Below are 13,202 nucleotides of genomic sequence, written 5' to 3' on the forward strand. Positions count from 1 at the left end.
TATATCACTATGTCTGTAATTGTCAAGCAATACAAAATTCCTTTGATCCATATTTATTACAAACATGGATTTTTTAAAGAAATTTTAGTCTTAACTTTTAGTATTAATTATCAGCTCGCATTTCATACTTCACACAGAAAACGTTACGTCTTATTTATCTTTATCTGTATCTATATTACAGGATGGCTGCACTGGAGTTAAAAAGACCACATTAGAGCCCAACAAATTCAAAGAGGACTGTCTAAATGTGGAGGCAGAAACAAGAGGCTGATAAAGATGCAAAGGAGCAGTGTGTGGGCAGTTTAGGTAAAGCATCGAGCGTCAAGCCTTGGGTTCACAGGCTTCAGGGATTACCCAAGCCACAGGATTTTCTATGTGGACACAAAGATGATAGAGTTCAAGGCCGGCAAAACATCCATACTTAACAAGGTCTCACCTGAAGTATGAAAAAAGATGGCAATTCAACCAAGCTACATAAGCAGAGGTGACTGAACTGAGCCGAAGTTCCCAGAACAATAAAGGATTTTCTACTTCTTGGTCTCTTGATGCACATCCCGGATAGTCAGTATCAGGGACACTGTAATTGCTGTGTGAGGAATTCTCTTTAAGAGGTTCACATGAGATTGTGATTCCCTTCCTTGGGTCTGTTTTCTCCTGGTAAGAGTTTAATAGACCCAAATAATAATATAGTTCCAGGATATTTGATAAATATATAGGATGTTACCCATTCTACTCTTAACAATCAGTTTTCTTTTTTTTCAACTTTTTTTTATTTGAAGTAGAAACAGGATTGTTTTACATGACAATCCCATTTCCCTTCACCCACCTGTCTGCCCCTATCCGCCCCCCCAACTAAAACCTTATCTGTCACATATTTTTCTGTTCCCCCTGGATGGTGAGGCCTTCCATAGGATGTCATCAGAGACTTTCATTTCCTTTAGGGTAGGGCCTAGGCCCACTCCCATGTATCTTGGCTCAGGGAGTTTTCCTCTATATGGACTGGGCTCCCAAAGTCCACACCTATGCTAGGGATAAATACTGGGCTTCTACAGGAGGTCCCATAGATTTCTGAGGTTTCCCCACAGAAACCCATGTTCCTTGGGTCTGGATCAGTCCCATGCTGGTATTCCAGCTATCAGATTGGAGAGCAAGAGTTCCCAGATGTTCAGGTCAGCTGTTTCTGGTGTTTCACCAGCATGGTCTGGACCTCTGTGGTCTTCACTGGTCCTTCTCTGCATCTGGGCTCCAGTTCAGATTGGTGACTAGTTATGGGTGTCTGCTTCTACTTCCACCAGCTGCTGGATGAAGGCATATAAGTCAGTCATCAATCCCATAATCAGGGAGGGCATTTAAGGTAGCCTCTCCTCCGTTGCTGAGATAGTTAGCTGGTATCATCTTTGTAGATCTCCAGACATTAAAGAATCAGTTTTCTCTTTAGTTTGTGGTTCATAACTGGCAAATGACAAGTTTGGTATTGTTAATAGGCAAAGGATGTAGAGTCCTCCCACCTCTGTATGAACACTCAGAATGCAGTCACATGTTGCTTGTAAAACAGAATATCCAAGAAAATGCATGGTCTAAATATTGACTATTTTATACAGTATGGGAAATTTTAAAGCAGGTCAAAACCTGATTTTGAAATAAGTCTAAACAAAAGCAGTTTATACCTCATTTAACTATTTTCAGCACAACTCTTTCTTTATTAACCCAGGTACATTATTTAAATTTTACTGCACAATAAAATGCATAGGCCACAATTGTTACATTCCATAAAAGAAGTCTGAGAATCAAGACTTGGTTTAAAATTCATGATTGCAGGCTGAAGAGAAAATGACAAGGGAATGTCTTCATTGTAAGAACTGTATATTTATATTCATGTCCATTCATAATCTTCCTCCTTCCCTCCTACTTTTCTGTATTAGTGCAAAAGTACTTGCTTTTCCTTCATTTTAATTCCATTTCTTACTTATTAGTACTTGTAAAGACCTGGGAACACTTTCCTGGGGTTTCACTTTGTCTGCTGATGACTGCTTACAAACATCCTGTTTCCCTTTTCTCTTTCTCCTTCTCCTTCTCCTTCTCCTTCTCCTTCCCCTTCTCCTCCTCCTCCTCCTCCTCCTCCTCCTCCTCCTCCTCCTCCTCTTCCTCCTCCTCCTTCTTCCTTCTTTTGGTTCTGCTTCTTCATCTCCTCCTCCTCCTCCTTTTTCTCCTCCTCCTCTGGGCAGCAGTCAAAATTTATAGCTTTCCTGCACTGGAATTTTCTTTCAATCTGTTATATAACTATCATCAAACTTTTTTCAGAATATACTTAAATACTTGTATTAATGAGACTATGAATCCTGAAAAAGAACCCCTAGTGGGACTCCACAAAATTTTCAATTATGTATTTTACACTATCATATCATCTTCAATAGCAAAAGTTTGACTTCTTCCTTTCCAATTTTCCCCCTTAATCTCCTTTTGTTGTCTTCTTGTTCTAGCTGGAATTTGAGTACTATACTAATTTTTTTTTCCTTGAGTTCATTAATATGGTGGGTTACATTGACAGATTTTTGAATGTTGAACCATCCCTGCATCTCTGAAATGAAGCTTGCTTGATTACAGTGGATGATTTTTATGATGTGTTCTTGGATTCAGTTTGCCAGTATTTTATTGAATATATTTATGTCAATGTTCATGTGGGAGATAGGTCTGTAATTCTGTTTTTTAGTTGCATCTTTGTGTGGTTTGGGTATCAGGGTAACTGTAGCTTCATAGAAAAGAGTTTGGCAATGTTTGGTCTGTTTATATTCTGTGGAACAAGTTGAAGAATATTGTTATTCATATGAGTGAGTACATACCAGACTTGTCTTTCTGTGATTGGGTTACCTTACTCAGGATGTTTTCTTCTAGTTCAATACATTTGACTCTGAATTACAAGATTTCACTGTTTTTTTTTTCTGCTGAGTAATACTCCATTGTGTAAATGTGCACATTTTCTCCATCCATTCTTCAACTGAGGGGCATCTAGGTTGCTTCCAGTTTCTGGCCATTACAAACAGAGCTGCTGTGAACATAGTTGAACAGTTGTCCTTGTTGTATGAATGTGCATTCTTTGGGTATATGCCTAAGATTGGAATTGCTGGATCTTGTGGTAGACTGATTCCCATTTTCCTGAGAAAGCACCATTCTGATTTCCAAAGTGCTCTTACAAGTGTGCACTCCCACCAGCAATGGAGGAGTGTTCCTCTTTCTCCACATCCTCTCCAGCACTGTCATTGGTGTTTTTTATTTTAGTCATTCTGAGAGGTGCGGACCCTGAGAGAAAAACACTTGGTCCCCTGAAGAACCGGAAAGGGACGAGAACCCCTGGGCAAATTGGGAGCATGGGGGGGGGAGAAAAGAGGGAGGGAGGACAAAGAGAAGGGAAGAAGAGGATCGGGGAGGAGAACAAGAGGGATCAGGAAGACTGAGACAGGGAGGAAAAGAGGAGATCAAGAACGAAGATACCATGATAGAGGAAGCCAGTATAGGTTTAGAACAAGGTCTGACATTAGGGAAATGTTCAGCGATCCACAGGGATAATCGCAACTAGGCAGTAGTGGAGAGGCTGCCTTTGATGCCCTTACCTTATAATAAGATTGATTGCCATCCTAGAGCCTTCATCCAGTAGCTGATCAAAGAAGAAGCAAGCACCTACAACTAAACAGTGAGCCATACTCCTGGAATCCAGTTGTAGAGAAGGAGGAGGGATGAGCAAAGGACTGTGCTGGAGAAGCCTACAGAAACAGTTGACCTGACATAGTGAGGGCACAGAGAACCTAGATGTAAAGTTAGGGAACCAGCATTGAACCAAACCAAACGCTCTGAACGTGGCTGCCAGCTAAGGTGGCCTGGGCAGTCTATGGGACCTCTAACAGTGGAGTCAGTGTTTATCCCTAGTGCAAAAATGGACTTTGGGAGCCCATTCCCTATGGAGGGATACTATTGCAGCCCAGATATACTAAAGAGGGCCTAGGCCCTCCCCAAAAGGATATGACAGACTTTAATGATCCCCAGTGGAAGTCCTCGCCATCCTTGGGGAGTAGGTGGGGGCTAGGTTGGGGGGCATGGGAGGATGGGAGGGAGAGGGAACTGGGATTTATATATATAATAAGATTTTTCTAAAATCAAAAACAAACAAACAAAAGAATATTGGTATTAGCTCTTCTTTGAAAGTCTGGTAAAATTCTGCACTGAAACAATCTGGTGCTGGGCTTTTTGTTGTTGTTGTTGGGAGACTTTTTAAAGACTGCTTCTATTTCCTTAAGAGTTGTAGATCCTTTTAAATTGTTTATTTGGTCTCGATTTAATTTTGGTATATGGTACCTGTCCAGAAAATTGTCCATTTCTTTCATATTTTCCAATTTTGTGGAATAGAGGTTTTTGAAGTATGAATTATTGATTATCTGGATTTCTTCTGTTACACTATGTTGTTTTGTCTGTTGTTATGTTACCCCCCTTTAGTTTCTGATTTTGATAATTTGGATATTCTCTCTCTACTCTTGGTTACTTTGGATAAGGTTTTGTGTCTCTTTTTGATTTTTATCAAAGAACCAACTCATTGTTTAATTGATTATTTGCATTGTTCTTTTTGTTTCTACTTTTTTTATTTCAGCCTCCAGTTTGATTACCTGTCATCCACTCCTCCTGGGTGAGTTTGCTGCTTTTTCTTCTAGATTTTTCAGGCATGCTGTTATATTGCTAGTGTGAGATTTCTCCAGGTTCTTTTTGTAGACACTTACTGCTAGGAACTTTTCATTTAGCATTGTTTTCATAGTGTCCCATACATCTGGGTATATAGTACATTCATTTTCTTTGAACTCTAGAAGGTCTTTAACTTCTTTTTTTATTTCTTTCTTGACCGAGGGGAGGGGTGATGTAGCTGAGCATTTTTCAATTTCCATGAGTTTGTGGGCTTTCTGTTATTTATGTTGTTGAATTCTAACTTTAAGTCGTGGTGATTCGATAAGATATAGGGGGTTATGCCAATATTTTTGTATCTATTGAGATTTGTTTTGTGACCAAGTATGTGGTCAGTCTTAGAGAAGGTTCCATGAGGTGCTGAAAAGAAGGTATTTTCTTTTGTGTTTGGGTGAAATGTTCTACAGACGTCTGTTAAGCCATTTGAGCCATAACACCTGTCAGTTCCCTTATTTTTCATTAAGTTTCTCCCTGGGAGACCTGTGCAGTGGTGAGAATGGGCTTTTTGAAGTATCCCACTATTAGTGTGTGGGGTTTGATGCTTAATTTAAGCTTTAGTAACATTTTCTGTTTTACAATTGTGGGTTTCCTTGTATTTGAGGCATAGATGTTCAGAATTTTTCTTCTGCTTCATCTGCTTTGGGATGTTCAATTCTTGTTGTTGTAGAACCACTGGGTTTATGTAGTGCCCTATTGCTCTTTATATTGTTGAATGTATTCATTTACTACCCATTTGGATTTGGGATAATTATAAGTACAGATGCTGATTCTTTTGATGTCTTTGTTGGATGGGTTATTTGTTCCTCTTTTGTGTATTTCGTTTTTTATCTTTTGGCCTGGATGGCTAAGGTTTACGGTGATTGGCTGGTTGTCAAGTCGAGTAGATTTGTCTCAGCTGAGGCTTGTGACAGATTGGGTACCTAGATCCAGTATATCTAGTTCTTCTCGTTGATGTGGGCTTTATTTGTGCCTATGGGGTCTGTTCTTCCGACTGGTGTGGGTTGTGTCAGTTCCTATGGAGTCTCTTCTTCCAAATGGTGTAGGTTTTGTTTGTGCCTGTTCTCCCAACTAGTCTGTGTGGTGCTCATGCCTATAGATTGTACTGATGTTGCTGGAGAAGACTGTTCACAGGGAGGCTGCTCTTCTTCCAACTGGTACAGGTGGTGCTTGCACCTTTAGGGGATGCTGATGTTGAAGATAATGGTTGGCCATGGGGAGGATGATGTGTTGGTGGTTTGGGGTGGCAGAGTAGGTCTTGTAGGTTACAAAGTCCAATGGGTAGTGGTGGAGCAGCCTTCCCTGCAGTACTATTATCTGCTGCCCAGCTGCTGAGGCTGGACCCATTTTCACTTTTTGATTGTAATTTATTTTAGGAATTTTTATACTAGTTGTGTCACTATGGAAACCAGTGTGTCTTTTAAAACTACAAATAAAAGTATTATCCAATCCATGTACCACTACTGTGAATTCAGCCAAAGCAATCCAAATCAACATCCTAAAGAGAAACCTGCTTATCTATCTATAACAGAATTCACAACAGCAAAACTATGGCACCAGCCTCGAAGTCCATCAACAGATAAATTTTTTTTAAAAAAATACATTTTTATTCAAAAGATGTTTTCAATCATCCATAAAAAAATTGAAAAAAAAGGTAAGGAATTAGAGGTCAATATTTTTTTCCATTTGAATTAGAAACATGATTGTTTTATATCAATCCCAGTTCCCACTCCCTCCCCTCCTCCCCTACCACCACCCCCAACTAAAACCCTACCTATCCCATATCCTTTCTGCTCCCCAGGGAGGGTGAAGCCTTCCATAGGGGGTCTTCAGAGTCTGTCATAGCCTTTGAGATAGGGCCTAGATGAGGAGGCCTCGGAAATCATGGGGCCTTCTGTAGAAGATCAGTACTTATCCCTAGCATAGGTGTGGGCTTTGGGAGCACATTCCACATAGAGGGATACTCCCTGAGCCAAGAAGTCAATATATTAAGTGAAATCAAACACACACCTAACATGGAATAATTATAGAAGCTAGTTGTAGAGTGCAGAGTAGAGAGAACAAGGTAATCACAATGAATATTGTCAAAATATATTATATGCTCAAATGAATATGCCCATTTAAAATTCTTAGCTTTGTATAATGCTTATACACCAATACAAATTTTAAATATAAATAAGAAAAAATTAATTTATTTGTTAAATTAATTTTATAGAATCATAGTACCATTAAACCTATACAAAGAGTAATTACAACCAATAATTATATTTTAAATTGTTATGTAAATCAATAAACTATTAATTTAATTATTTATTTGAGATATATAATATGCTGTCTACCTTATTATAATCCATAATCTGGAGAATTCTTTATTTTATTTTATTTTATTTTATTAGTTCAAATTAAGAACAAGCTTGCTTCAGATGTCAATCCCTTCTCCCTCCTCTCCCCCCCAACCTCCCACCTGCCCCTAGCCAATCCCCCTCCACACCATAGGCAGGGTAAGGCCCTCAAAAGGGGCTCCCCAAAGTCTACCACATCATCCTGGGCCAGGCCTAGGCCCTTCCCCATGTGTCCAGGCCAAGAGAGCATCCCTTCACATGGGATGGACTCTAAAAATCCCTTCTGTTTTTATAAGACCTTACATATTTAATACAGGGCATTACCCCTGTACAAATGGAAAAAAATTAAGTTCAACATTTCTAATTTTTATACAATGCCAATCAACACGGTAAACTGGGATTTTTTTTTTCCAAAGTTAACAGCACAACTAAAGTTTCCAAAAATTCAAATTATATATGTATATATATCATATATATATAATTATATAAAAAGACTAATAATGGCAGTATGTTATGCATCAATAGCAGCAACAGCTTTTCCAGGTTCTGCAGTCATTTGAACAAAATTGTACAGACATCCAGCACTCTCAATTAAAAAAAAAAAGTAAAAAACAAATCCCAGAAAACTAGCACAGTTCTGTTACTCTTGTGGTACCTGGCACCATTTTTTTTAAATTAGCTTCTCAATCATCATCTGGAAGGAAACCATTCTGAGCAACATCATTAAAAACAGCTCTAATAAAGCACAGTCACTATTATGTATCATAAAGCAGGTCCACATATGAGTGAGTACATATCATGTTTGTCTTTTGGGGATTGGGTTACCTCGCTCAGAATGGTTTCTTCGAGTTCCATCCATTTTCCTGCAAATTTCAAGATTCCATTGTTTTTTTCTGCACTCCATTGTGTAAATGTACCACATTTTCTGTATCCATTCTTCAATTGAGGGGCATCTAGGCTGCTTCCAGTTTCTGGCTATTACAAATAATGCTGTTATGAACATGGTTGAACAGATGTCCTTGTTATATGAATGTGTTTCTTTTGTGTATATGCCTAGGAGTGGAATTACTGGATCTTGTGGTAGACTCATTCCCATTTTCTTGAGGAGTTGCCATACTGGTTTCCAAAGTGGCTGTACAAGTTGGCACTTCCACCAGCAGTGGAGGAGTGTTCCTCTTTCTCCGCATCCTCTCCAGCATAAACTGTCATTGGTATTTTTTATTTTAGCCATTCTAACAGGAGTAAGATGGTATCTCAGAGTTGTTTTGATTTGCATTTCCCTGATGGCTAAGGATGTTGAACACTTTCTTATGTGTCTTTCAGCCATTTTAGATTCTTCTATTGAGAATTGTCTATTTAGTTCTGTACCCCATTTTTTAATTGGATTGTTTGGTGTTTTTGAGACTAGCTTCTTGAGTTCTTTGTATATTTTGGAGATCAGCCCTCTGTCAGATGTGTGGTTGGTGAATATCTTTTCCCAGTCTGTGGGCTATCGTTTTTTTCTTGCTAACTATGTCCTTTGCCTTACAGAAGCTTCTCAGTTTTAGGAAGTCCCATTCATTAATTGTTGATATCAGTGTCTTTGCTACTGGTGTAATGTTCAGGAAGCAGTCTCCTGTACCAATTAATTCAATTATTTCCCACTTTATCTTCTAGTAGGTTCAGTGTGGCTGGGTTTATGTTGAGGTCTTTGATCCATTTTGACTTAAGTTTTGTACAGGGCGAAAGGCTTGGGTCTATCTGTAGTCTTCTACATGTTTGCATCCATGTATGCCAGCACCATTTATTGAAGATGTTCTCTTTGTTCCAGCGTATATATTTGGATAGTTTGTCAAAAATCAGGTGTTCCTAGGTGTGTGGGTTAATTTCAGGGTTTTCAACTCTATTCCATTGGTCCACCTGTCTATTTTTGTGCCAATACCAAGCTGTTTTCAGGACTATAGCTCTGTAATAGAGCTTAAAGTTAGGGATGGTGATGCCTCCAGAAGATCTTCTATTGTTCAGGGTTGTTTTGGCTATCTTGGGTCTTTTATTTCTCCATATAACATTGAGAATTGTTCTTTCAAGGTCAGTGAAGAAATGTGTTGGGATTTTGATGGGGATTGCATTGAATCTGTAGATTGCTTTTGGCAAGATTGTCATTTTTACTATGTTGATCCTGCCTATCCAAGAGCATGGGAGATCTTTCCATTTTCAGGTATCTTCTTTAATTTCTTTCTTTAGAGACTCAAAATTCTTACGGTACAGGTCTTTCACTTTTTTGGTTAATGTTACTCTAAGGTATTTTATGTTGTTTGTGGCAATTGTAGAGGGTGAGGCTTCTCTGATTTCTTTCTGAACCAATGTGTCATCCATATATAGTAGGGCTACAGATTTTTTGAGTTAATCTTGTATCCTGCCACTTTGCTGAAGGTGTTTATCAGCTGTAGGAGTTCCCTGGTTGAGTTTTTTGGGTCACTTATGTAGACTATCCTATCGTCTGCAAATAGTGAGAGTTTGACTTCTTCCTTTCTGATTTGTATTCCCTTGATCTCCTTTTGTGTCTTATTGCTCTAGTTAGAATTCAAGGACAATATTGAAGAGGTATGGAGAGAGTGGACAACCTTGTCTTGTACCTGATTTTAGAGGAATTGTATTGAGTTTCTCTCCATTTAATTTGATGTTGGCTGTTGGCTTGCTGTATATTGCTTTTATTAAGTTGAGGTATGTTCCTGTTATCCCTGATTTCTCCAGGACCTTTATCATGAATGGATCTTGGATTTTGTCAAAGGCTTTTTTGGCATCTAGTGAGATGATCATGTGATTTTTTTCCTCAGTCTGTTTATATGGTGGATTACATTGATTGATTTTCGTATGTTGAACCATCCTTGCATTCCTGGGATGATGCCTACTTGATCGGCATGGATGATTTCTCTGATGTGTTCTTGGATTCAATTTGCCAATATTTTATTGAGAATTTTTGCCTCAATGTTCATGAGGGATTTGGTCTGTAGTTCGCTTTCTTAGTTGTGTCTTTGTGTGTCTTGGGTATCAAGGTAATTGTGGCCTCATAAAGAGTTTGGCAATGACCCTTCTGCTTCTATTGTATGGAATACTTTGAGAAGAATTCTTGAAAGAAATTTTCACCATTTTTCTCCTTTAATTAAAAGAGATCATTTTCTTATTTTTAAAGATTTATTTATCATGTCCACAGTGTTCTGTCTGTCTGTATGTTTACAGGCCAGAAGAGGGCACCAGATTTCACTACATATGGTTGTGAGCCACCATGTTGTTCCTGGGAATTGAACTCAGGACCTTTGGAAGAGCAGGCAATGCTCTTAACCACTGAGCCATCTCTCCAGACCCTAAAAAGAGATCATTTTCACTCATAATATCCTGCTCACTATTTCCCCTCCCCCTGCTCCTCCTAGTACTTCCTCATCTGGATCTACCTCCTTTCTGTCTCTCATTAGAAAACAAACAGGCTTCTAAGAAGAAATAATAAAATAAAATACAGTAAGATAAAATAAACAATAAGACAGCAGCCATAGAAGCAGGTAGTCAGACTGCTGATCTTTACTCCCCTCTCTACTCCTCCAAATCCAATACCTCAGTCTAATCCCCAGTTCTGTAGCTGTATCTCAGCTTGCTGTTGTGCACAATAGTCAGAGATGAGAAATAGTCTTGATGTTGCTTTCTTTAAAGAGTTGCTAAGAAACCTAAATGAGATTACTAGATGGTTCCTGAGGGGCTTCTGAGGTGATTACAATTGATTAGTTTGAAGTCCTGCTCACTGGGACAAATGGAGATAAGATATATATATATATATATATATATATATATATATATATCAAGCAAAGTGAATATATTCTCAGGAAATATCTGAATAATAATGAAATAATGAGGTCTTACCCAAGTGTCATATTCAATCAGGCCTTACGCCTGGGTCATTGGTATTTAATCATAAAATATTTGTATTAGAAAGAAATATTAGCTGTATATGTGAGCTACCTTACATTAAGTATCCTTTATCTTACTGGAATTTAACTAGACTCCTGGGTGATGGTTTTCTTTACCTTCACATGTTCCCATAATTTCCTTGTCTTTTTATCCTATCTAATTTTTTCCATTTATCAAAAATTCCTCCATTGACTCAGAGCTTAAGCCAATTTATAATTGATAAATTATCCAATAATCATATTTTTTCATAACTTTAAAACTGTAAAAATGTGAGGTGATGTCAATATAAAATTTATAAAACTTGTAACAAGGAGCAGGAGATGCTATCAGTTACCTAATAAGGAAGCAATAACAGATGGAATGGCAGTGTGTCAAAGGCTCAATCATGGATACATATCCATGCTTCCTTTGACTAAAGTGTGAAGGTGGTGTTGATTCTGCATTGCCCTGATATAGAAAAGACAGAATTTTAGCCACATGCTTGTATGAGTTGACAGCCTAGAGTTTCACAAAAAGACTGTGCCCAAAATTCAAAGCCATGATGGTTTCATTTGTTGAGCCATCAAATTCAAACTGTCCAGGAAAATTTTAGTATCCTTGATGACAGTGCTAGATGTAGCATTGGAAGTTATACATCTTCATTTCTAACTATGTTATAAATATATCAAGTACATTGACTCTGAAAATCAATCTATTTTATATACATCTATTTATTCAACTGACATGTTTTAATATTCATTAATTTTCAAAGGCAAGGGGAATGAGTCACCTATTTTTATATATTTAAATTTACTGATGACAGCAACATCACTCATTTACAGTATTATCTTAAGGACAAATAAGTGGAATATACTAAAAAAAACAGATTGTCATTTTCATTTTCTAAGAAAGATTGTCATAGAAAGATAAAATTAAATTAATTTAATTTCATGTTAAACATTTATTATAAAAGGATCATCTATGGAATGTGAATGTTTAATTTATAAAGATTTCACAATATTCTGAATCAGAAAACATTTTTAGGCAAATTATTTTGAAGAATTGCATAGTACTTTGAAGCTCAGGATTGCTACATTATATTGACAACATTGTGAAACACATAAAATATCCGAATTTCTTATTTGTACTGCATCAAAATGAATTTGAGTCAAGAACATAAGTAATTTGCATGCACTTTAAAATTTGAAAAAGAAGGTTAATGGGACTGGTCACTTTTCTTAGGAACAGATGGACTGCTCATAAAGATTAAGGGAAATAACATTGAAGGATATATTAATGAGCTGAGTTGTGCTCAAAGACCAGATACATATGTTAAGATTTAACTCTCAACACTTTAAATTGTCAATGTGGTCTGACTTGGAGCCTTTAAAGAAGTAATTAGATTAATGAAGTTGGTAGAGTGGACCCTGTTAATTATGACTGGTATCTGTAAAAGGAAAGAAATGCAAACACGCTTGTGCCTTTTAAGACAGTGGTTGCTTTAAGAGAACAAATCCCACAGGCCATTTTGGTGGGAAGGATGCATGAAAATAAATATCACAAGCACTTACTATTTGTGTTATTCAATAATCTTTTTTTTCTAACTAAATCTGATTGGTATTCAAATGATTACGTGTGCTAAGCTGAAACAATCTGTGTGAATCAGCTTCCTGGGAGTGATAGGGAAGGATTAGTAGTGGCAGGAAGTAGCATGGATGTGCAATGGGCAATTTCCCGAGTTGCTCATCTTTCTTTCATCATTTAAGAGATGATACTCACTTTCATTGGCAGTAGATATGGCAGGCAGTGAAATGGTTATTGGGAGCCTTGGAGGCATGGAGGAAAAGTGGGCCCTTCCTCACTTTACCTCCAGTTTCCCTAGTAACAAGAGAAAGGGAAGCATCTCCTTAGAGTTTGAATTACCATATGAAAATGTAAAAGTATCTGGTATTTGTTGGGCACCATTAAGGCAGAACTATTTCTTCCTAGTTTAGGGGATTAGACTCTAAATTCTACTTCTGTCCCTGAATAAAGACATGATATTCTATACCAAATATATCGGATATTCTGTATTTCCAAAATACTATATATTTTCATCTCCCTGTTTTAATCCAGAGTCAGGATGGGTTCTTTCAAATAGAATTGGCCATATGCCCAATGATAAATGATGGGTTATTCCCATAATACATGTGTCACTATTGCAGCATTATATTCTACAGGCAA

The sequence above is a fragment of the Cricetulus griseus genome (assembly GCF_003668045.3).
Source record: "Cricetulus griseus strain 17A/GY chromosome 1 unlocalized genomic scaffold, alternate assembly CriGri-PICRH-1.0 chr1_0, whole genome shotgun sequence".
In the NCBI taxonomy this organism is placed as follows: Eukaryota; Metazoa; Chordata; class Mammalia; order Rodentia; family Cricetidae; genus Cricetulus; species Cricetulus griseus.